Source organism: Saccopteryx leptura, chromosome 1 (genome assembly GCF_036850995.1).
Source record: "Saccopteryx leptura isolate mSacLep1 chromosome 1, mSacLep1_pri_phased_curated, whole genome shotgun sequence".
Lineage (NCBI taxonomy): Eukaryota > Metazoa > Chordata > Mammalia > Chiroptera > Emballonuridae > Saccopteryx > Saccopteryx leptura.
This window is the reverse complement of record NC_089503.1, coordinates 256,178,924-256,204,836: the sequence shown is the minus strand read 5'-3', so window position 1 is coordinate 256,204,836 and position 25,913 is coordinate 256,178,924. Positions and strand designations below refer to the sequence as shown.

Below are 25,913 nucleotides of genomic sequence, written 5' to 3'. Positions count from 1 at the left end.
AAGAGCTTGGTTGCTCATCAATAGAGCAATGTTGCAGATGGGCAGAGTATCGCTCCATAGTGGGCCTGCCGAATGGATCCAAGTCAGGGCGTATGTGGGATCTGTCTCTCTGCCTTCCCTCCTCTCACTGAATTTAAAAAAAAGAAAAGAAAAGGAAATTTCAGGTACCGCAAAACAGTAGAAGATAAAATGGGAATGTATAGATAGAGAATGACAAGGACCTGGGAAGGTCTCTTGAGCTGGTCATTTCAGAGTTGATACTTAAAAGAGGCTGCAATGTGGATATCAGGGTAAGGGGACTCAAGACAGAATGAACAGCAGGTGCAAAGGTCCTGAAGCAGAATAAAACCATGGCTTTGCGGGGCAAGAGGAAGGCCGGTGGGGCTGGAAGTTGGGAAACAGGGAGAGTTGTGGGAAAGACAGGATCAGAGAAGCAAGAACGGGCTGGAATCCTTGGAGAATTTTGCTCAGGAACAGAGGAACTGAGTGGCTCTAAAGAGGTTAGTAAAGAGTAGCTTCCATTACTTTCAGATCTTTTCCATCTCGAAATCATAGGAAACCTTTGGGGAAATTTTCGTTGAACCAGAAGCTCCCCCCTCATCTTCTCCATCAATAAGTTCTGGCAGCTCCAGCACCCCCATACAACCCAAGGACATCTTTCCATCTCCACTGTCACACCCCTAGGCCAGGCCACCATGATTGCTCACCCAGACCATTGCAATAGCTTTCTCCCTGGCCTCCCAGTTCTGCCTTCATTTGAACTTTATGTCTTTAAAAGAAAATGCTAAATTAAATTATGGTATTTTCCTGTTTCAAACTTCAATGGCTCCCTATTACACTTAAGTAGCCCATCTTCTCTATGGTGGTCTGTAAGAGTCTGCATGATCTGTCTCCTGTCTCCCACTGCTTTCCTCCCAGCCCCCTGCTCCATCCTCAGCCTCCCCTCTGCTCCTGAAACAACACAGCAAGCTCATTGCTGCCTGTGTACTTGCTGTTCGCACAGCCTGGCACACTTGTCCCAGTCTTCAGCGGCGTCCCCTTCCCCTCCTTCAGACTTCAGTGCTACCCCCTCTGAGAGGCCTTCTTTGCCCACCCACTGTTGAGTATTGTTGCTCCCCTCCCCAGTCCAACCCATAATCATGTATTTTTCGTCATACCATCTATCTGAAATTACTTGCTTATGCTTGGAATCAACTGTTTATTGTTTGTGTGTCCTATGAGAATCTCGGTTCCAGAAAGGGCCCAGGCATGTCATGGGCACGTCATAAACGAACCGGCTTTACCCCATCGACACCTGCAGCTCTCTCTTTGCTCAGTAGCATCTGTCTCCCGGGACAAAAGGCACAAGATTCCAAAACAGAATGTAAACCTTGGACAATCATTGGTCCTCTGTGATCAAAGCTGAAAGGAGGCTGTCAGAGCCTATTCACCAGGCCGGGGCCCCCAATGCCCTGGTTGCTGTGAGTTGGGCTGTTAATGGCCCCCAGCCCAGCCCACCAGCCCCTGGGTAGAGTCAGGTCTGCAGTTTCACGTCCCAGAGGCTGAACCTAAGATCAAGCATTGGCTGACTTGATCTGAGCTCACATCTTCCATCTAATGTTCCCCGCTCTATCCTATTCCCTTCATATTCTGTAGACCACTGATTCTCAAACTGGAGACACCCCCAGAGGTTCTGACTTAGTTGGTAAAAAGTGAGGCCAGCTGCCAGGATTATCTAAAACCTCCCCAGGTAATTATAATGTGCAGCCAGCTCTGAGAAGCAGTGCCTTCAGGGTCTATTGGGCAAATAAGTTTGTAAAATTTTTGTTATTTGGTTTTGCTCACTTTTATTGTTAAAGATAGCCACTGCCCATGTGGGGTGGCTGATTACCTTCCTGCTTGGGAAGGGGCTTGGTCATGCTAATGTGTGTTGGGGGAGGGCTTTTGCACCAAAAGGTTTTAAAAGGAAGAGCTAGAGGGATGTTTTGTCAGAGAGAAGACCACTTTGTTGCAGGGAGAGAGGCCACATGGTGGCAGAGAGGAAGCAGGCAAGATGGCGTGGAGCTGAACGGAAACAGAGGTGAGGGGCTTTGTAAGCTCCACTGAACTGGTGAGGTGGGAGCCTTTGATTCTAGGAAAAACCGGAAAGATTCTCCTGGTTGCAGAACAGGAAAACATGTGAGTGGGTTTTGGTGCCCTGTGTGTTTGTGTTTACTTGTTGGCCAGTACAAGTCTAGAATAAAGGATGGCCCACCAATTCCTGGCTCCGTTGTTCCATTACCGTCTGTCCGAATCAAATGCGAACCTGCATGGGCCAGGCGGCTGTGATGGTGGTCGCAACTACTGGCCCTACAAGGTCTCTCCCAAGAAATCCCTCTAATCAATCCCCTGTCCAGAAACCCTATCTCAGCCTCCACTTTTAAGGAACTGGATCCAAGATACATGCTTTCTGCAGAATGTGCCCTTCCAGGAGCTGAGATGCTATACTGTGAGCTCAGAAAATTCCTCTCTGAGCCCAGTGCCCAACCCACAGCCAGGATGGCATTCTGGCCATGCAGATGGAGCAGCAAAAACAGAGGTGGGTGAAGGTGGCATAAGGGTAAGTGTGTGCATGTGTGAGGGAGTGAGGGAGGGAGACAGAGACAGACAGACACGCAGGAAGAAATGGAGGAATGGAGAGAGCTAGAAACAGAAAAAAAGACAGAGACAGAGAGAGACAGAGACAACATCAGAAAGCCCCTTCTATAAGATTCAGTCCTGATCACCCTGGCGGCAATAGGCGACAACCAGGTGACAGCCAGGCAAATGCCACTTGTGCCTTGTGTGACCCACGGCAAGTGACCTAACCTCTCTGTGCATCAGTTTCCCCGTGTGCAAGACAGGAATGATGATGATGCCTAACTCATGGGGTTATTGTAAGGTTCCTTAGGTTAATCCTTGGAAAGCATTTTGCAAATCTGCCAAACTGTACAATTCCAGGGGGCACTGTCAACATGTACAGTTCATGTAAATGATGTCCCAGGGTTATGCAAATAGCAGCTGATAGCGATAGCTGCTGTTATTAAGGTGTTTAGCTGCGAGCTGCTGGTTGTGGGTAGGACTGTCAAAAACTGTGCTGGGTACTTCACATCAATCACTCACTTTATCCTTCTGAGAATTCTCTGGATAGGTATCATCTGATTCCCCACTAAACAGAAGAGGAAACTGAGGCACAGAGAGATTGAGTTGTGTTAGATAACCACACAGCTGGGAGGTGATGGAGTAGGGATGTGGACTCAGGTTACCTCAGGTGGTGGGCCAGAGCCAAGCCATCCAGCTGGGTATTCAAGGTGGGTTATGGTCAACCCTCACCTCAATGTTAACAATTGGTTTATGAATGGGTGGCATGGGCCAGTGTGGATCAGTACAACCCAAGGGGAGGTTTTATGGGCACTGGGAAGGAAGGTTCTTGCTCCAAAAAGAGCACCCCAGGGAGCCAGTCTTTCCCTCTTTCTAAATGTGAACAGGAACTTTTGTTAACTGGAGTGCTAACCATCTTGAAAACCTGAGAATAAAACCAACCCACAAAGAAGACAAATGCTGAGAGAATGGCAGATAAATAAAGCTGGATCCTTGATCAAACTGTGCCTGAAGCCCACAGCCCACTATACCAGCATTTATGAGAACAACAACAAAAAAATGAGTATGGGGTTTCCTTCAGGGGTGATCAAAATATCTTGAAACTAGACAACATTGTGAATGTACTAAATGTCATTAAATGGTGAACTTTTAAATGGTCAATGGTTAAGCTAATGACAAATGAATTAAACCTCAATTTTAAAAAACAACTATGTGTGCCCTGGCCGGTTGGCTCAGTGGTAGAGCGTCGGCCTGGCGTGCGGAAGTCCCGGGTTCGATTCCCGGCCAGGGCACACAGGAGAGGCGCCCATCTGCTTCTCCACCCCTCCCCCCTCCTTCCTCTCTGTCTCTCTCTTCCCCTCCTGCAGCCAAGGCTCCACTGGAGCAAAAGATGGCCCGGGCGCTGGGGATGGCTCCATGGCCTCTGCCCCAGGCACTAGAGTGGCTCTGGTCGCAACAGAGCAACGCCCCGGAGGGGCAGAGCATCGCCCCCTGGTGGGCATGCTGGGTGGATCCCAGTCGGGCGCATGCGGGAGTCTGTCTGTCTCCTCGTTTCCAGCTTCGGAAGAAGACTAAAACAACAACAACAACAACAAAAACAACAGTGTGAACTGGGCTTTCTGTTACTCGCAGCCAAAAGCTTCATAACTACTACCTCTGATTCCAAAATTGTGAGTTTTCTACTTCTCACAATATTGGATACTATTTTCTGTGTCCGTATTTCTTTTTAATTTATGATTTTAATTTGTGTTTACATAGATTCAAGTGTCCCATTGAATATAATATCTCTGCCACCCCCTTATTCCCCTTGCACCCCCATGCCCCCTCCCCAATGCCTTCCCCCCTTCCCTCCAGGATTTGTTCTCCTGTATTCCATAATGCTGTGATGTATATATAATTTCATAGTTAATCTTTATGCCTTCTCTGACCCCATCTTCTCTTCTACTTTCCCTCTGACCGCTTTCCCTCTGGTCCCTTTGATCCCGCCTCCGCCTCTGTTCTGTTGCTCAGTTCACATTGTTCACTGGATTCCTCAAATGAGTGAGGTCATATGATATTTTTCTTTCTCTGCCTGGCTCATTTCACTTAACATAATAGTTTCCAGATCCATCCATGTTGTCGCAAAAAGATTTCCTTCTTCCTCATGGCCGCATAGTATTCCATTGTGTATATGTACCACTGCTTTTTAATCCACTCATCTGCTGATGGACACTTGGGCTGTTACCAGATCTTGGCTATTGTAAACAATGCTGCAAGAAACATGGGGGTGCATTTCTTCTTTTGAATCAGTGATTTGGTATTCATAGGATATATTCCTAAAAGTGGGATAGCTGGGTCAAAGGGCAGTTCCATTTTTAATTTTTTGAGGAATCTCCATACTGTTTTCCACAGTGGCTGCACAAGTCTGCATTTTCACCAGCAGTGCAGGAGGGTTCCCTTTTCTCTATATCCTCGCCAGCACTTATTCTGTGTTGTTTTGTTAATGAGTGCCATTCTGACTAGTGTGAGGTGGTATCTCATGGTTTTAATTTGCATTTCTCTAATGATTAGTGATGTTGAACAGTTTTTCATCTGCCTATTGGCCATCTGTATGTCCTCTTTGGAGAAGTGTCTATTCATTTTTTTTGCCTATTTTTGGATTGGATCGTTTATCTTCCTGATGTTGAGTTTTACAAGTTCTTTATAAATTTTGGTTATTAACCCCTTATCAGATGTATTGGCGAATATATTCTCCCATTGTGTGGGTTGTCTTTTTATTTTGTTAATGGTGTCTTTTGCTGTGAAAAAGCTTTTTAGTTTGATATAGTCCCATTTGTTCATCCTGTCCTTTATTTCACTTGCCTGTGGAGATAAATCAGCAAAAATATTGCTACAAGAGATGTCGGGGAGTTTACTGCCTATGTTTTCTTCCAAGATGTTTATGGTTTCACGACTTACATTTAAGTCTTTTATCCATTTTGAGTTTACTTTTGTGAATGGTGTAAGTTGGTGATCCAGTTTCATTTTTTTGCAAGTACCTGTTCAATTTTCCCAACACCATTTGTTAAAGAGACTGTCTTTACTCCATTGTATGCTCTCACCTCCTTTGTCAAATATCAGTTGTCCATAGAGCTGTGGGTTTATTTCTGGGTTCTCTGTTCTGTTCCATTGATCTATATGCCTGTTCTTATGCCAGTACCAGGCTGTTTTGAGTACGATGGCCTTGGAGTATAACTTGATATCAGGAAGTGTGATACTCCCCACTTTATTCTTCTTTTTCAGAATTGCTGAGGCTATTTCCTGTTCTTTTTTGTTTCCATATAAATTTTTGGAATATTTATTCTATATCTTTGAAGTATGTCATTGATATTTTAATAGGAATTGCATTGAATTTATAAGTTGCTTTGGGTAATATAGACATCTTAATGATGTTTATTCTTCCTATGCATGAACACAGTATATGCTTCCACTTGTTTGTATCTTCCTTGATTTCTTTTATCAATATTTTATAATTTTCCGAGTACAAATCTTTAACCTCTTTGGTTAAGTTTACTCCTAAGTACTTTATTTTTTTGTTGTTGTTGCAATAATGAAGGGGATTGTTTTCTTAATTTCTCTTTCAGACAGTTCATTGTTGGTGTATAAAAATGCCCCTGATTTCTGAATATTGATTTTATATCCTGCCACGTTGCTGAATTCATTTATCAGGTCCAGTAGTTTTTTTTTAAATTTTATTTATTTATTTTTAGAGAGGAGAGAGAGACAGAGAGGGAGAGAGAGGAGAGACAGAGAGAGAGAAGGGGGGAGGAGCAGGAAGCATCAACTCCCATATGTGCCTTGACCAGGCAAGCCCAGGGTTTCGAACTGGCGACCTCAGCATTTCTAGGTCGAAGCTTTATCCACTGCGCCACCACAGGTCAGGCAGGTCCAGTAGTTTTTTGACTGAGACTTTAGGGTTTTCTATGTACAGTATCATATCATCAGCAAATAATGATAGTTTTACTTCTTTTCCAATTTCGATGCCTTTTATCTCTTCTTCTTATCTGATTGCTGTGGCTAGGACTTCCAGAACCACTTTTAAACAGGAGTGGTGAAAAGGGGCACCCCTGACTTGTTCCTGATCTTAACGAGATTTCTTTCCATTTTTGCCCATTGAGTATGATGTTGACTTTGGGTTTGTCATAGATGGCCTTTATCATGTTGAGGTATGATCCCTGTATCCTCACTTTGCTGAGAGTTTGATCATAAATGGATTTTATCAAATGACTTTCTGCATCTATTGATATTATCGTGTGATTTTTATCCTTCCTTTTGTTTATATGATGAATCACATTGATTGATTTGCGGATATTGTGCCAGACTTGTCTCCCTAGAATAAATCCCACCTAATCATGATGTATGATTTTTTTCATGTATTGCTGGATCCGGTTTGCTAATATTTTATTGAGAATTTTAGCACCTAGGTTCATCAGGGATATTGGTCTATAGTGTTCTTTCTTTGTAGTGTCTTTGCCTGGTTTTGGAATCAGTATTATGCTCGCCTCATAAAAGGAGCTTGGAAGTCTTCCCTCTTGAATTTTTTGAAATAGCTTGAGAAGGATAGGAGTCAGTTCTCTGAATATTTGGTAAAATTTGCCTGTAAAGCCATCTGGCCCAGGACTTTTGTTTGTTGGGAGTTTTTTGATAACTGTTTCAATCTCATTTGATGAAATTGGTCTGTTTAGGTTTTCTGATTCTTCTATATTGATTTTTGAAAGATTATATGTTTTGAGGAATTTGTTCATTTAGCCTAGGTTGTCTAATTTTATGGTATACAATTCTTCATAGTATTTTCTTACAATCCTTTGTATTTCTGCTGTGTCAGTTGTTACTTCTTTTCTCTCATTTCTAATTTTATTTATTTGAGTCCTCTCTTTTTTCTTGGTGTGTCTGGTTAAAGGTTCATCAATCTTGTTTACCTTTCAAAGAACCAGATCTTGGTTTCATTGATCCTCTGTACTGTTTTTTTAGCCTCTGTGTCATTTATTTCCACTCTGATCTTTATTATTTCCTTCCTTCTACTTCCTCTGGGTTTTACTTGCTGTTCTTTTTCTAGTTCTTTTAGATGCAGGGTTAAGTTGTTTATTTGAGCCTTTTCTAGCTTCTTAAGGTATGCCTGTAATATTATGAACTTCCCTCTCAGGACTGCTTTTACTGTGTCCCATAACTTTTGAATTGTTGTATGTTCGTTTTCATTTGTTTCATGGAAATTTTTTATTTCTTCTTTGATCTCATTGTTAACCCATTTGTTATTTAATAACATGCTATTTAGTTTCCAAGTGTTTGAGTGTTTTTCAGTTTTTCTATTGTAGTTGGTTTCTAGTTTCATGCCATTGTGATCCAAGAAAATGCTTGGTATGATTTCAATTTTAAATTTGTTGAGACTTGTTTTGTGTCCTAGCATGTGGTCTATCATAGAGAATGTATCATGATCACTTGAAAAGAATGTATATTCTGCTGCTTTAGGGTGAAAGGTTCTGAAGATATCTATTAAATCCAGTTGATCTAGTGTGTTCTTTAAGTCTGCTGTTTCTTTGTTAAAAGTCTGCTGTTGGCCCTGGCCGGTTGGCTCAGTGGTAGAGCGTCGGCCTGGCGTGCAGAAGTCCTGGGTTCGATTCCTGGCCAGGGCACACAGCAGAAGTGCCCATCTGCTTCTCCACCCCTCCCCCTCTCCTTCCTCTCTGTCTCTCTCTTCCCCTCCCGCAGCTGAGGCTCCATTGGAGCAAAGATGGCCCAGGCGCTGGGGATGGCTCCTTGGCCTCTGCCCCAGGCACTAAAGTGGCTCTGGTCACAGCAAAGCAATGCCCCGGAGGGGCAGAGCATCGCCCCCTGGTGGGCAGAGCGTCGCCCCTGGTGGGCATGCCGGGTGGATCCCGGTCGGGCGCATGCGGGAGTCTGTCTGACTGTCTCTCCCCGTTTCTAGCTTCAGAAAAATACAAAAAAAATAAAAATAAAAATAAAAGTCTGCTGTTTCTTTGTTAATTTTCTTTCTTGAGGATCTATCCAGTGATGTTAGTGGGGTATTGAAATCCCCTACTATTATAGTATTGCTGTTGATCTTGCCCCTTATGCCCATCAAAATCTGCTTTATATATTTAGGTGTTCCTATATTAGGTGCATAGATATTTATAATGGTTATATCTTCCTGTTGGATTGCTCCCTTTATCATTATGTAGTGACCTTCTTTATTCCTTACAATAGCCTTTATTTTAAAGTTTATTTTGTCTGATATAAGTATTGCTACTCCAGCTTTTTTTCATTTCCATTTGCATGAAATATTTTTTTCTAACCCTTTACTTTCAGTCTATGTGTATCTTTTGTTTTGAGGTGTCTCTTGTAGACAGCATATGTACAGGTCCTGTTTTCTTACCCATTCAGCTACCCTATGTCTTTTGATTGGAGCATTTAATCCATTTACATTTAAGGTTATTATTGATATGTAGTTGTTTATTGCCATTTTATTCTTTAAATCTACAGCCTTCTTTTACTACCTTTTTATACCCCCTTTGTTCTGTTTACAGCAGAACCCTTAACATTTCTTGTAGCATTGGTTTGGTTGTAATGAATTCCTTGAGTTTGTTTTTTTTTTTTTTTTTTTTTTTGGTCTGGGAAGCTTTTTATTTCTCCTTCAATTTTAAATGATAGCTTTGCTAGATAGAGAAGTCTTAGTTGTAGGCTAGTGTTATTCATTACTTTGAATATTTCTTGTCATTCCCTTCTGGCCTCTAATGTTCTGTTGAGAAGTCAGATGTCATCCTTATGGGGGTTCCTCTGTAGGTAATAGACTGCTTTTCTTTTACAGTGTGGGTGGAGCGCAGAGCACACTCCTAGCAGCTGCAGCTGATGCAATGCTGTGAGATAACTACAGCTCCCAGAAGCCTCCTGGGCATACCCAGGAAGGAAGCTCGCCCGCTATAAGGAAGTGACTTAGCGCCAACCATGCAGCTCCCTGATCTTTTCAGCCATTGGCAATGAAGGACATGCTGTAATACCCTATAGGCTGAACCCATGTATATAAGCTAGCTTACTTCCTGAATAAAGTGGATCTGTGTCACTGAACCTGGTTCCCAGAGTCGGGTTTTTGTGTCTCCGTCATCCTCACCCCTGGCAAGACTTGTCCACAACTGGCACCCAACGTCGGGCAGGGGCCTAACCAGCATCCAAGGGATGGGTGAGCGACCCTCTGCAGTGGGAAACCTTCTCCCCCACTCTTGAGCCCCGCAGGCTCCAGCCCTGCATGCCCTATTGCAGAGTAGGCAAGTTAAAGTTAGTGAAAAGAATCTCTGTACTTACTGGGAGATTCTCTCTGGTTTCAATCTCTGGATTAGGGATGCACCCCTCTGGGACCCCGATACTTGGGCCCGAGCTTCCTGGCACATTCATTAGGCCAAAGTACATGGAGGACAAACCTTCCCTCTCTGCCTCATTCCTGCCCTGCTAGTGATACATGCCTGCCTGACCAGTGCTCCTGCTGGGGACCCTTTGCCGGTGCCAAAAATATTACAGGCTACCCCTCTCTCTGGGGAGCCCCTACCTCCCTATTCGCCCCCTTCCACTGAGGAGGAAAGTAGTTTAGCCTCCGAGTTTGACAAAATCGCGGCTGAGCATGCAGAAACAAAACCAACCGAATTGCTAAGTGCACCATCAGCTCTGCGGCTGGAAAAAGCAGAAGTCGCTACTTCTGCATTCCCTGCTGGGGCTCAATGCCCCACCCAGCCTCTCAGACGCCATTTTCTCCAACACATGTTCCTGCTGCAGACCCATGGGCCAGCCTATATGCCCCCATGTGTCTTTTTTCTTTCTGTCTGTCTTGTCTATTTTTCTGTACTTCTCGCTTTCTCTCTCCCCCGCCCCTCTCTCTGAAATGATGCTGGAAGGACCCAGCCATGACACAGTGGCAGGGATCACACCATTTTCTAATGCAAGGGAGAGGTTATGCTTGTGTTTTTCAGCCAATTTGGATCTCAGGAATCTCCTAACCTGCTTGACAGGGTTTCTTGGGCACCCACTTAGTGGTCAGTCTTCACCCATCCAAAGCCACAGCCCTGGTCTTCTCCACACCAACTATGCCTGAGGGGAAGAGGTCCTCAGCACTCCAGAGAAGACCTCATGGCTGGTATGCATGCCCCATCACCTGGGGGGATGTGGAGGCTTTGGCAGGGTGGGCCCAGAGAATTGCCCCTGACAGGCCCCTAGGCCCTGGTGCTCTGTTCTTGCTTATGTGTGCTATAGTAACTGCTGACTCCCAGATGCAGGCGGCAGCAGCCTGGGGCTCAAGCCTGGCAGCACAAGCTGATGTTTTCAGTTCATCTTTGGAGGATGAGGAGAATTGGGCTGGAGTCGCGATTTGCAGACTCCAGAAGGTAAATAGCAGCGGCTGCAGCGGGAGGATGAATGGGAGCCAGATTTGCATTGCCAAGTGGCTGCTGGAACAGCAGGGAGTGTCTCCTAAGCTGCTGGTGGGTTCACTGACATTTTGGGCATAGGGGTGGATGCCATCATGCTCTCCAGAGCAGAGATGGAAATGCTGACTGCCATTGCTACATGCTCCTCTTTGACACAGTGTAAGACCTGCCAGGATGGCAGGGATGAGGAGGGTGGCTGAGGCCTCATGTGCATGGACTGATTTCCTGGACTATGACCCAAGTGAGCACTGGCTCCTTTGTTGGATGGACTTACGGATTTTGGACAATGTAAAATATCTTGATAGGGGTGGGGGTTGGGAGGCGGCTTTGCTGGAGGCCCTTCCCCCACCCCAGGATGCTTTTCCCATGGCTAGAAACAAGGCTGAGGACATTTTGCACTTTTGGCAAAGTGCTCAGAGACTGGTGAAATGTACCTTTGTAATTGTTGAAATCGTATGATTTGTAATGTTGTTGTAATTTGTGTAATGTGCCTTGCAACCATATGCAGTACGCAGCCCGCGGCAAGCCATCCATTCTGTGTTTGGACGCTGGGACCTTTGTGGGAAGGGGGCGTGCATTGACCTACATCCATTTTTTACAATCAAAATGGAACTGTGTTTTATGGCACCTAGAAGGTCTCTGTAACACAATGGGAGGGAAATGACATCTGGACCCCTAGGAGGAATCCCCTATTTAAGACCTCCGTTCTATTTCCTAACTAGTCAAACATTACAGAAGCTTGCCTCATTGTTTAATCCAGCTAATCTATTAGCATATAGTATAATAGGTATTATAGTTGTTTTAGTTCTACTAGGGTTCCATTGCATAATGCGTAGCATTCAGAAGCTACAACAGCAGCAAGCTGTCATTCATCAAGTCCAATTGGTCTTAATTAAAAGAGAAGGGGGAGATGTGGGTGGAGCGCAGAGCACATTCCTAGCAGCTGCAGCTGATGCAATGCTGTGAGAATACTCCAGCTCCCAGATGCCTCCTGGGCATACCCAGGAAGGAAGCTCACCTGCTATAAGGAAGTGACTTAGTGCCAACCACGCAGCTCCCTGATCTTTTCAGCCATTGGCTATGAAGGACACGCTGTAACACCCTATAGGCTGAACCCATGTATATAAGCTAGCTTACTTCCTGAATAAAGTGGATCTGTGTCACTGAACTTGGTTCCCGAAGTCGGGTCTTTGTGTCTCCGTTGTCCTCACCCCCGGCACGACTTGTCCACATTACAGCTTTAGTATTCTTTCTTTATCTCTTAATTTTTGTATTTTAATTATGATGTGTTTTTGTGTTGGCCTTTTTGGGTTCATCCTTAATTGAACTTTCTGTGCTTCTTGAACTTGTGTGAATTTTCCTTCATCAATTTAGGGAAGTTTTCAGCTATGATTTCTTCAGCCAGATTCTCTATCCCTTGTTCTTTCTCTTCTCCTTCAGAAACCCCTTTGATGTGGATGTTATTTCTCTTCATGTTGCCACAGAGCTCTCTTAGAGTTTCCTCAGCCATTTTGATTCTTTTTTCTTTTTGCTGCTCTGCTTCTATGCTTTTATTTATCTTGTCCTCTAACCTGCTGATTCAATCCTCAGCGTCATCCATCCTGCTTTTAAAGTCCTTCCCATGTGGTCTTCATTTCTGATATTGTATTGTCACTTCTGACTGATTCTTTATTATTTCAATGTCCTTTTTAATACTTGCTATCTCTTTATTTAGGTGCTCGTTATGTCCATCCATTGTTGCTCTAAGATCTTTGAGCATCCTAACAATCATGATTTTAAACTCTGCATTGGGTAATTTGGTTATTTCCATCTCATTCAAATCTTTTTCTGGGGATTTCTCTTGTTGATTCATTTGGGTTGTATTTCTCTGCCTTCTCATTTTGACTCTGTATAAGAAGGGTGTGGCCACAGCAGTCCAATGGGTGTGGCCTCTGTGTTCCTTAGGTGTGGTCTGTCTGCAGGCTTACCACACCTTCTGCCACCACCTTGGACATTCCAGCATGGGTGTTGCCGGCACTATCCCGCTGCGGTGGTCATTGCAGTTTCTGCCTCGCTTCCACGAGTGGGACTGTGTTTGTATGCCTGAGCTGCAAGCTTGGCTGGCCAAGCCTCCACACCTCCCCCAAGGGTGGGACTGCACTCGTGTGCCTGGGCTGCAAGCCCTGACTGGCCTGGCCTTCTCCCCTCCCCCTTGGGTGGGACTTCATTCACATGTTTGGGCTGCAAGCCTGGTCAGCCCCCTGCCCCCACAGGCAGTACTGTGCTCCTGCATCTGGACTGCAAGCCTTGGCTGGCCCCTGGCCTTTGCCCTGCCCCTGTGGGCAGGATTGCGAGCTTGCTGGGGCCACTAGCCTCGGCCCGTGGGCTGGGCTGTGCTCCTGTGCCCAGACGCAAGTCTCAGCCAGTTCCCCAGCTTTTGCCTTGCCCCTGTGGGCAGGACTGTAGGCGAGACTGCTTTTGCACACCTGGCCCACAGCCGCAGGTTGGACCGCTTTCGTGCGCCCCTTCCACCGCAGCAGCTGCCCTTGGCCTTCACCTCCACAGGGCTGGACTGCGCTCATGCTGGGCTTCAGTTGCCGCCGGCCCTGGCTTCTGCCCCCATGGGCAGGACTGTGCTCGCACCTGGGGTTGCAGCCACCGCCAGCCCCCGGTTTCTGCCCGTTGACAGGACTGCGCTTCTACGTCCTTCTGCCACCCGCCCACCCGTCCTCTGGCAAGCACTCAGCTATGCAGCTCAGACCTTAGCACTCAATACTGTATCCCCGATGGCTTCAAGCGATTCTTTGCTCTGACTGCAGCAGGAGAGCTTCTGTTTGGCTGGTGACCTGCTTCCCTTTGCTTGTATTCCTATTCCAGGAAAAATATTCACTTTAGATTTTTTTTTCTTTTTCTTTTCTTTTTTTTTTTTTTTTTGTATTTTTCTGAAGCTGGAAACAGGGAGAGACAGTCAGACAGACTCCCGCATGCGCCCGACTGGGATCCACCTGGCACGCCCACCAGGGGCGATGCTCTACCCACCAGGGGGCGATGCTCTGCCCCTTCGGGGCGTCGCTCTGCCGCGACCAGAGCCACTCTAGCGCCTGGGGCAGAGGCCAAGGAGCCATCCCCAGCGCCCGGGCCATCCTTGCTCCAATGGAGCCTCGGCTGCGGGAGGGGAAGAGAGAGACAGAGAGGAAGGAGGGGGGGTGGAGAAGCAAATGGGCGCTTCTCCTATGTGCCCTGGCCGGGATTCGAACCCAGGTCCCCCGTATGCCAGGCCGACACTCTACCGCTGAGCCAACTGGCCAGGGCCTATTCACTTTAGATTTGAGGAGTGACTCAGCCCAGGGGTTAGGGTGGCTGTCCCTTAAAGTGTTTCTCCCTGTGCCTCCTAGATTACACTCTCTTCCTGCTACTCTGGTCCTCTCAGCTCTCCCTATCCCCCAGAGCCCCGGGTGAGTGGTTGTAAAAGAGGTTTTCTGCGCGGTCTCTTTAAGAAGAATCCTGGGTCTGAGAAATCTGCCTCTTTCTTGCAAACAGCATCCTGCCTTGTTTTGTAGCTAAATATTGTCCATACACCTCTTCTAGGCTCTGGGGCTGCAGGCTGGGGCTTTGTTCCTGAGGCCTAGGACCCTCCCCTCTCGGCTAAACTCACTTCCCACCACGTGAGTCCCTCTGGGCTGCCACTCGCTCCCGGGAGCTGGGCAGCCCTCTCTGCATTTCCTCTTTTCCTACCAGTCTCAGTGTGGCTTCTTCAGTGATCCTTGATTAAAGAGTCCTCTTAGTTTAGTCCAAAGTTGGTTTTTCCGGATGATTGCTCTTAAAATTAAGTTGTAATCCACTTTGGTTCTGGGAGGTGGAAGTTGGTACGTCTGCCTACTCCATCGCCATCTTGCCTTGTATCTATCTCTGTGTCCATATTTTTCAGACTCTTCACGTTACCAGCTTACATACTATGCCTCCCTCGTCACAACTTACATTAGCAAGTCTGTGCTGAAAATTCCAAATAAAAGTCTTTGCTTGACTGGCCTGTGGTGACACAGTGGGTAGAGCATTGACTTGGAAGACCAAGGTCACCAGTTGGAAATCCTGAGATTGCCCCGTCAAGGCACATATGACAAGCAAGCAATGAAAAACTAAAGCAAAGCATCTATGAGTCGATACTTCTCATTCCCCATCCCATTCTCTTTCCTTTCTCTGTAAAAGCAATAAATGAAATCTTTAAAAAAAAATTTTAATCTTTGTTCAAAAAAATCTACATTCCCATGAAGAAATGATACCACACATGTAATCAGCCTGTTTATTAAGTAACTACTATATGCTTTGCACTGCACAAGGCAATGTGAGGGATTCAAAAGAAGTTCCATAAAAGTTCTCACTGATTATTCATCTATCTGTTCATTCATCCTAAGATATTTGCTGAATACCTATTGACTCCTGGCATTGTTTTAGACGTTGGGATACAGTAGACCAAATTTCTGCCCATGGAGGGCTGATGTTCTAAAAGGTGGGTGGAGAGAAACAATAAGCAGGATAAATAAGTAAAATGTATACTGTGTTAGACTGCGTTAGGTGCTAAGGATAGTATTTTTTTAAAGGAATAAGGAGTAGGAAATGTGTGTGGGCTCTAATTATAGACAGGGCAGTCAGAAAGGCCTCACTAAAAATGTGACATTTGAGTAAAGCCCTGAAGAAGGTGAGGGACGAGCCATCAAGATATCTGGGAGAAGAGCATTTCAAAAAGAGGGAACAGAAAGTGCAAAGGCCCAGCATTCAAGAAGTTCATAGTCCGTATGGTAAAAGTCTTAGTTTGCTAGAGCCACCATAACAGAATCCCATGGACTAGATTTAAACAACATTCATTTCCCCTCAGTTCTTGAGGCTAGTAGTCTGAGATGAAGGTGCCTGAGGTCTCTCTCCTGGGTTTGTAAATGGTCACCTGCTCTCTGTGTCTTGACATGATCATCCCATTGTGTGTGTCCTAATCTCCACTTTTTATAAGGACATAAATTACTGGATTAGGGCCCACCCATATGACTTCCATTTTACCTTTATAGCCTCTTGAAAGGGCCAATCTCCAAACACATCACATTCTGAGGTGTTCAGGGTTAGGACTTCACTGTCTGAATTGGAATGGGGGTGGACGACAACACACAATTCAGACCATATAGTGAAATAAGCCTAACCTATAAAACCACAGCAAAATATCCACCACAGCCAATGGTTAAGTGTTAAACAGTGACACAGGGACTATAAATGTTATAAAAGTTTAAAGAAGGCTTTACTGAAGCTATTTTTAAGAATCACAGGATTTGAAAAGGAATTAGAAGGTGGGGGACAAGAATATGATCATGCGTGTAAAGAGAAACCAGCGCAGTGTCTGAGGAAGTCACAGATCCCCTGATCAGAGGATGGCCAATTTTCTGCTGTAACACCCCAAATCCTTAGGGCTTAATGAGACAAATATTTATTTCTTGCTCCTGCTGCCTGTCCAACATGTGCAACAGGAGGCTCTGACTTGGACCCAGGATGACAGAAGTCCATACTGTCACAGCAGGAAGAAGGAAATGTGGCATGTCACACATTTGCTTTTTAAACTCCCACCTAGAAACAATTCAAGTCGCTTCCATTCACCTTATATTGAAAGCAAGTTGTATGCCCACACCAATTCTCAAAACAGAGGAAGCAGAAAGCCAGAAATATCACTGGTAGTGAATATTACCAGTGGTGAACATCACCAGTGACTATCGCAATCACTGCCTTCCTAATTGCTCTTCCTTTAGACTGTCAACTCCTAAGGGGTAAGAACCTCGTCCACTTACTGTGACTCTGCACAATAGTTTGATAAGTGGAACAATTGCTATCCAACCCCTACCCCAATGCTCAGAACAACATATGAGCAGAGTAAATGTCTGATGAAAACTCAAATGAGAAGGGTCAGCAGCATGCAAATGGCAGCATGTTGAAGAATGGAATTGATACGTGGAAGAGGGGGGCAACTGTATGAGAACAGAACAAAGAGGTTAGTGCAGTCATCAGCACATAGGCTGATGATGTCTGGAACTTGGTATCAGAAGTCGGGTTTTTAGAGACCTACCAATGGTGGACAAGCAAGGCATTCCAAAGCAAGAACATAAAATGCTCAATGACACACAAGTTTCCAGTATTGAGAGAGAGATGAGTCAAAGCATGACTCTCATATCCTGACCCCCAGTGATTAGGACAATAGTTGTGCTGCTCATTCATCTCCCCCTCACCCCACATGACAGTCATCTGACTTTGAGCCATTGCTCACCCCAGTTGGTCAATGCCTGATTTCTTCCTAAACTTTTTCTACCTTATCTATTGGTTGGATCTTCTCAAAACATCATTGTCCCTTTTCCTGGTCTAATCGTAATTTCTTTAGCTGGTTCCAGCTAGGAGCAAGGACCATGTCTATTCTTTCCTGTTTGTTCTTGAGTGATTTCTTGCCTATCTTTTGGCCTTGGTTCCTGAGTCTTTTATAAAGGTATTGCTAATCCCTCAATTATACCTCTCTTAAAGCATCTACCTCATTGGAACAGTCTATAACTGTCTTTGAACTCATGGAGGACACATACAAGGACATATTCATGCTTATATCCCTGATACATAATAGAGGGGCTGCCCCCACAAACTTCTCCAATATCATTTCCCACTACTCACTTTGATCCAGCCACACTGGCTGCCTTGCTTGTTCTCAAACATATTAGGCACACTCTTGCCTCAGGGCCTTTGCACTTGCCTGTTTTCTCTGTCTGAAACTTCTATTAGAACTGTGAATAGGTGGCTTATCCCCTTCATTCAGGACTCAACACTCATGTCAGTTTACCAGATGGGCCATTCCTGACCACCTTTTCTAAGATGCTCCTGTCCCGTTCACTTTAGTCCATCACCCTGTTTTATTGTCACTTAACACTACACATAATTACTCCACTATCCATTTATTTGTGCATTATTTGTCTCTCCTTATAAAATTTAAGCCCCAAAAGTAAAGTGTCTGATTTGTTCTCTGACTCAACGTATTGAATGAGTATGTGTTGAAGGAATGATTAATGAATGAACTTCATTGACTTCCATCAATTCTATAATGATGGCTATGTCTCTGTAGCACTTACTATGTGCCAAGTACTGTCCGAAGTGCTTTGCATACATTAATTAACTCATCTATTCCTGATAATACCTCTGGGAGGTAGGTGATGCAATTGTCATTGCCATTTCATAGTTGAGTCAACGGAGGCACAAAGGGTTGGTCCAGTAACTGATATATAATCCAACAAAGTGTGGACTTGGCACCAGAAGTGGGGTGCTGTTGAAGTCACTACAATCACAAAGCTGTTAAAAGTTGAGTCACAATTTGAACCCAGGCACTTGGGTTTCTGCAGGCTTAGCTATTCTGTTCTAGCTCTCACAATACCCCCCAGCTCCATTTTTACCTGCTTTCTCTCCCCTCTGCTCTATCCTCTCATGTCTTACAGCTTCCTGGGTAATTCTACTTTGACCCTCTCCAGACTAGAAATCCCAGAATTCCTTTTGAATCACCTCTTCTTTCACTCCCTGGATTAAGTGGCACTTATTTTGGGGGGTTTTGTTTTTGGGGGTTTTTTTGTAAGAGAGACAAAGAAACAGTGAGAGGGACAGACAGGGACAGAGAGACAGGAAGGAAGAGAAATGAGAAGCATCAACTCATAGTTGCAGATTGATTGTAATCCACAACTATGAGTTGTTCATTGACTGCTTTCTCATATGTGTCTTGACCAAGGGGCTACAGCAGAGTGGGTGCCCCTTCCTCAAGCCGGAGACCTTGGGCTCAAAACAGCGACCTTGGGCTTTAAGCCAGCGACTTTTGGGCTCAAGTCAGCAATCGTGGGGTTATGTATATGATCCCACACTTAAGCCAGCGACCCCACGCTCAAGTTGGTGAGCCTGCACTCAAGCCAGATGAGCCCCTGCTCAAGCCAGCAACCTCAGAGTTTTGAACCTGGGTCCTCTGCATCCCAGGCCAATGCTCTGTCCACTGCACCAACACCTGGTCAGGCTTTTATTTTATTTATTTTATTTTTTTTATTTTTTTGTATTTTTCTGAAGCTGGAAACGGGGAGAGACAGTCAGACAGACTCCCGCATGCGCCCGACCGGGATCCACCCGGCACGCCCACCAGGGGGCGACGCTCTGCCCACCAGGGGGCGATGCTCTGCCCCTCTGGGGCGTCGCTCTGCCGCGACCAGAGCCACTCTAGCGCCTGGGGCAGAGGCCAAGGAGCCATCCCCAGCGCCCGGGCCATCTTTGCTCCAATGGAGCCTTGGCTGCAGGAGGGGAAGAGAGAGACAGAGAGGAAGAAGGGGGAGGGGTGGAGAAGCAAATGAGCGCTTCTCCTATGTGCCCTGGCCGGGAATCGAACCCGGGTCCCCCGCACGCCAGGCCGACGCTCTACCGCTGAGCCAACCGGCCAGGGCCCTGGTCAGGCTTTTAAAGAATCAATTTTTTAAAAAACATTTTATGGCCCTGGCTGGTTGGCTCAGTGGTAGGTAGAGTGTCAGCCCAGTTTGTGGATGTCCTGGGTTTGATTCCCAATCAGGGCACACTGGAGAAGTGACCATCTGCTTCTCCACCCCTCTCCCTCTACCTCTCTCTCGCTCTATCTCTCTTTCTCTCCTCCCCTCCTGCAGCCATGGCTCCTGGTGCTGAGGATGGCTCCATGGCCTAGTCTCAGGTACTAAAATAGCTTGGTTGCTGAGCAACAGAGCAGTGGTCCAGACTGGCAGAGCATCGCCCCCTAGAGAGCTTGCCAGGTGGATCCTGGTCAGGGCACGTAAGGGAGTCTGTCTCTGCCTCCTGCCTCTCACTTAATGAAAAAAAGAAAAAAAAAAGTTTCTTATTGATTTTAGAAACAGGAGAAGACAGAGAGAAAGGGGGTGGGGAGAGTAGCAGGAAGCATCAACTCATAGTAGTTGCTCGTGCCTTGACTCAGCAAACCTGCAGTTTTGAATCCTCGACCTCAGTATTTCAGGTAAATGCTTTATCCACTGCGCCACCACAGGTCAGGCAGTACTTAATTTGTTTTTAATTCAGGGTGTGTGTGACTTGGGCTGGGGAAAAAAATCACATGTTCATTTTCACTACCTTTAGCTGAAATTATGAATGGAGGCAATGGACTGTAGCAGTATTAACAGTGTTCACAGTGCTTGGTCTTCGACAGAGGTTTTGTATGTCACATACAGTTACCGAAAATAACATTGACTCTCATTAACACCTTAAAATTTTTAAGCCTGTCACTAGATCTTGCTTTCTACCTGTTATTAAAGAAGCACGCTTGTTAGTTACAAACCCGTTGCTAAAGATATTTTGATGACTAATTTTCATTCTAATTAGTCTCCTTTGTGTTTGATTTTATGTACCTAAAAACACAATTCTGAGAAAGATCCCTGGCTTCCTAGGACTGCAAAGGGCTCCCCGGCTCAGCAAGTGCTAAGAACCTCTGCCTTGGTCAGTGGGCGAGTGCGTCCTGTGGGCGGTTCTTCCGGTACGCTTCTGGGTCTGCCCGAGCTGCTCTCACACTCCTGTCCTAACCCAGCTCCACAGCTTCTCTCCCCACCTCGTTGCATTTCCTCTTTCCAGGCCTCTCTCTTGCTCACCTTGTCTTCCAGGTTTAAGACTCTCAGATAAAATTATTAATAACAAATACTTACATTAAGCACTAGGACTCACGACAGATGTAAATCACTTTCTTGGTCTACGCACATCTTAAGATAGAAATATGTTAACAACAAGTCAAAAGATTAACACATAAAAATGGAATTTTGACCTGACCTGTGGTGGTGCAGTGGATAAAGTGTCCACTTGGAATGCTGAGGTTGCCAGTTCAAAACCCTGGGCTTGCCTGATCAAGGTACATAGAAGAAGCAACTACAAGTTAATGCTTCCCACTCCTCCCCCATCCCCCCCCCTCTCTTTCTCTCTCTCCCCTCTCCTCTCCTCTCCTCTCCTTTCTCTAAAATCAATAAATAAAATCTTTTTTAAAAAGGGAATTTTGCCTTTTCACATAAAATCAGAAGATTTAGCCACATCGAGCCCTTATTCCCACATCTGCATGGTATTCACTGGCTTTTATTGAATAGTGGTCATTTCCTTCCAATGGGGCTGGAGCTCTCCAGTTTGCCACAGGCCTCAGTACTCCTTATTGTCTCTCTGACATGAAAACTGAGCATTCGCTGAAATTTATCACTTTAAATCAAACCTTCCCCAATAATTTGATTCCTGATAATTAAGTTTGGCAACTGTGGTTTACAAAGTACTTTACAAATACTTCCATATTCAATCCTTACAAAAGGCCCATAGGGTTTATAAGATGGAGATTTTTATTATCTCATTTCACATATTAAGCAGCATAGGGCTCAGAAAAGTTAAAAAGTAAAGTTGTCATGTGGAGTAAAATGAGCACTAAGGTTTCTGTCCCTAGACTCTCTTTCCTTCCCACTGAGCTGTCCTCTCTCCTGCAACTACTTTGTAAAACACCAATACGGTGTTGCTGCTTCTTACCTGAAGACCTTCAATAGCCTGCCCACAGAATCAATTCTACACATCCAACTTGGCATCAGAGCCCCTTCCAACCTGGAAGACCCCTTTAGAGACAGGCAACTTCTGTTGCCATGCTCTCTCTTGAAATCCAGCCTCTTGAAAGTCCAACCACCTTGAGGCCACCGGGGACTCATGAGAGCAGCCCCTGGACTGTTCATGTCCAGCCCAGTCCAGCTATCTCCATAAGGCAGCCAACTGAGAAAAACCAGCAGAACCAACCAGCTGAGTTCTGACACACCCTTGACCTAAAGAATCACAAAAAATAATCATTGTTGTTGCTTTAAATGGCTTTAAAATTTCGACCAGCCTCATTGCTCACTATCCTCTCAACCCACTCACTTCTTTCTCAGTCCCTGACTCTGCAATGCTGTCCCGCCCACCTCCCCAGCAGGTGTGTCCTTGCTCGTCCTCCTTCATGGCTCGCCCCTCCAGCCCTGCCCTCCATCTCCTGCCCCAGGAGCCTCTCACCTCCTCTGTGACCCACCCCCAGCGCTCCCGCTGATCTCTCCCACCTGGACGCCCTCATCCTTCTCACACAACACTCTTTATTATAAGAAGTCGTGCTCTCCTGTCTCAGAGGAAACAAAAGTTATTTGAAGTTCATGTCTTTCTCGTCTCTTAGTAAATTCTGACCTTATGGAAGAAATTAGACCAGCTGTGCTCAAGAAGAGAGGGAGGAGGGTGCCTTGGAGGGCAACATGTAGGAGGACATAGAGGTTAGGGGAGCCCCCAAGTACAGACTGTTCAGGAGTGGAAGGACACACGGGTACCTGGGGTTGCTGGACCCTCAGGAGGGTTCTAGGCTGAACCAAAGATTCCCGGGTCCATACTTGTCTCAGAGCAGTTCAGTCTCCAAGTTGAGGGGACCCTGCAGATTAGGACATGGGAAGGTCTCAACGGTAACCAACCAGTGTTACCTGACTTGTGGGAGCATCATCAACCTGGAACGCGGAGGTCGCCAGTTCAAGAAGCCTGGTGAAGGCACATATGAGAAGCAACTGAGTTGGTGCTTCCCATTCCTCCCTCCCCCATCTTTCTCGCTCTCTCTTCTCTCTCTAAAATCAATAAATGAAATCTTTTTTAAAAAGGGGGGTGAAAACCAGAGTGGACTGATGACAGAGGGGGCTTCTGGGTGCTTTGATACATAAAACTCAGGCCCCAAGAGGGAGCAATGATGACTGAGGTTACATCACCTACATCCGGGAATGAAAACACCCACTACAGCTGTGGCAGACAGCTTCTAAGAATGCCCCCAGTGCTCTCTGCCTCCTGCTAGTCACAACCTTGCACAATCCCCTCTCCTGAGCAGTAGAATACTTCAATGTTAAGGGGATGTCACTTCCATAATTAGGTTACAAAAGTTTCTAGTTTCAGTGTTGCTAGCAGACTTTCTCTCTATAGTGACTTTGACAAAGCAAGCTGCCATATTGGAAGGAACATAAGGTGGCCCCTGGCCAACAGCCAACTAGGAACTGAGGCCCTTTAGTCCAGCTGTTTGCAAGGAACTGAATGCTGCCAACAACCAGAGGTCCTTGGAAGCAGATCCGTCCCCAGTGCAGCCTTCGGATGAGACCCAATCCTGGCCAACACCTTGGTTGAAGCCCGTGATTGATCTAGAAGCAGAGGACCCAGCTGAGCCACATAGAGGTCCTGACTCACAGAAACTTTAAAATGATAAATGTGTGTTATTGGAAGCCACTGAGTTTGTGGTAATGTGTTACAGGGTTTGTGGCCATTTGTTACATAGCAGTACATAACTAATACTGCACTAACACACTAGCACTCGCATGATGCTAACTACATGCCACCCCCACTCGAAGGCTTATTCATGCATCCGTTCTTCTTAAAACTCACTCAACCCAACTGAGAGACACAGAGAGGTTAGACAACTTCTCCAGCTGATCACTGTCACCACCACAATTGGGATCAGTGCCACTTCCCTCCCCCAAAGCAGAGGAGTGTTCCTGTACTCCTGAGTTTGCAAACCAACCTCCTACTTATTTGAGATCCTCATCTACTCAGACATGAAAACTAAAAATACAGGCAGGGGAGAGCAGGTCAAATGCACTTGGATGAAATTTAAAATACTTTAACAGCCAGCAAGAGGCACCACCCCTGGAGTGTGGACCATCAGAAGGTGAGGGAGGACCCAGGAAGAGGGTTGGCAGCTGCAGAAGCTCACTCGGGAAACTCCAGGGCACATCTATTTACTAACCAGTGTGAAAATATTTTAGTATTTTAACAATCAGCTGTACCAATGTGTTCCATATGAATATCTGCTCTGAACACACAGACAGGAGATCACTGAAACCAGGATCCAAACCATGAATCACAGGAATAATTCCTGGCTTAGGAATGGATGAGATACTGTAATTGTTTTTCACCCCTCAACAGATTTTTTTTTTTTTTTTTTTTTTTAGGTGAGAGAAGGGGAGATAGTGAAGCAGACTCCCGTATGTGTCCTGACTGGTATCCACCTGGCAACCCCATCTGGGGCTGATGCTCGAGTACTGAGCTATTTTTATCACATGTGGCTGACACACTCAGACCAACCAAGCTATCCTTAGCACCTGGTGCCATGCTCAAACCAATTAAGCCACTGGCTGTGGGAGGGGGAGGGGGAGAGAAGAAGGAAAAGGAGGAGAGGAGAAGCAGAAGGTCGCTTGATCATTTCTCCTGTGTGCCCTGACCAGGAATCAAGCCCAGGACATCCGCATGCCAGGCCGATGCTCTATCCACTGAGCCACCAGCCAGAGCCTCCCCCGATAGCTTTAAATGTCCAAGTTATGTGTGAGTTTTGGGCCTCAGCTGAGTGCATCGTCAATAACATGAACAAGAACAACGTGCACACACATTGGTTCTCAAAAACAGCTGCATGTTAAGAATAACCTGGAAACCTTTCAAACGTCAATGCCTGGACTCCACTTGTAAAGTGGGATCTACCAGGGCACATACAACCTGGCATTGGGATTTTTCAAAAACTTCCCAGGTAATCCTGCTGTGCAGCAAAGGTGGGAACAAATTATCTTCAGCTTCTCAAGGTGTAGTCCTCGTGCCAACAGCAGCAGTGTCACCCAGGAGTTCGCGAGAAACGCGGACTCTCAGGCCCCTCCCAGGTCTGCTGAATCAAAAACTCAGGGTGAGCCCTGCAATCTCTGTGTTCTAAGAGGCTCTCCAGGGGTGATGCTGTGTGCTCAAGGCCATAGGGGCATATCTTGCAGGACCACCAATGCTACATAGGTACATATGCTGCCGTGCTCCTGACCTGCTGAGGTCAGCCAGAGGCCAACACATGGGCCTACTTCAGGACTGGGAATTCTGGACGCAGATCTGAAGAGAACGGGACAGCCCCTGAAAACTGGCCACACTTGAAGGAAGCAACCACGGTGGAGTTTTAGGTAAACGTGCGGGTTCTCGTCAAGGATGAGAAAGGAAATGTAGAGAAAGAGTCTTGCCTGCCATGACAGAGGAGCTAGCTTGACCCCTTTGGATGAAGCCTCTCTTACATAGGGCATGCTCATGCTGAGGCAAGAACTGAAGAGTTCCAGAATGTTCCCACAGGCCCACCAACAGACCCAGTGTACAGGCCCTATGCCAATCTGTAAGGAATCCCCATCACATGTACCTGATGAAATCCTAATGCATCTGTGCTGGTCTTCAGATGCTTCCCCATGTTCACAGGTTTGCTTCGAGGGCCTGCATGCATAGGGAACATTTAAATGACAGCTTTGAAAGCAGGCCCCAGACCTTGTCTGGTTAGGAAGGAAAAGGCCAGAGTTTTAGAAACTAACTCATCTGGGCTGGAATGTCATTTCTGAGCTGTGTGACCTTGGGAAAGTTTCTTAACCACTCTGGGCTCTCGTTTCCTGATTTTAAAAAAGGAAGGAAGGTAATTAAAGATATCCATTAAGGTTGTTCTAAAGACTTTTTAAAAGTAGGAAAGTGCCTAATACAATGATCAGCATGCAAACAGCATAATGTGTGCTTAATAAATATTAATAACATATTAATAAATATACACTCTGATTCGAAGCTTAAGATATATCACTGGAGGCTTTTGATATCACCATCTCTGCAGAAAACACTGTGTGCAATATCTTCTCTTTGTTTCCTCTAACCTCTCACTACGATTTAGAGCAGGAATCAGCAAGCTACAGACCTCAGGGCAGACATAGCCCACTACTTGTTTCTATAAGTAAAGTTTTATTAGTACATAGCCATGCTCATTCATTTACATATTTTCTATGGCTGCTTTCATGCTAAATGGACAAAGTTGAGATGTTATAATAGAGACCAAGTGATCTCCGGAGCTAAAAA

The 25,913-nt window shown here is 45.7% G+C and overlaps 1 protein-coding gene across 1 annotated transcript in view; it reads right to left on the bottom strand.

Annotated features, from left to right (window-relative positions):
- Positions 1-25,913, bottom strand: part of CACNA1A (calcium voltage-gated channel subunit alpha1 A) — a 350,805-nt gene that overhangs the window by 295,318 nt on the left and 29,574 nt on the right. The gene's annotated exons all lie outside the window — the stretch shown is intronic.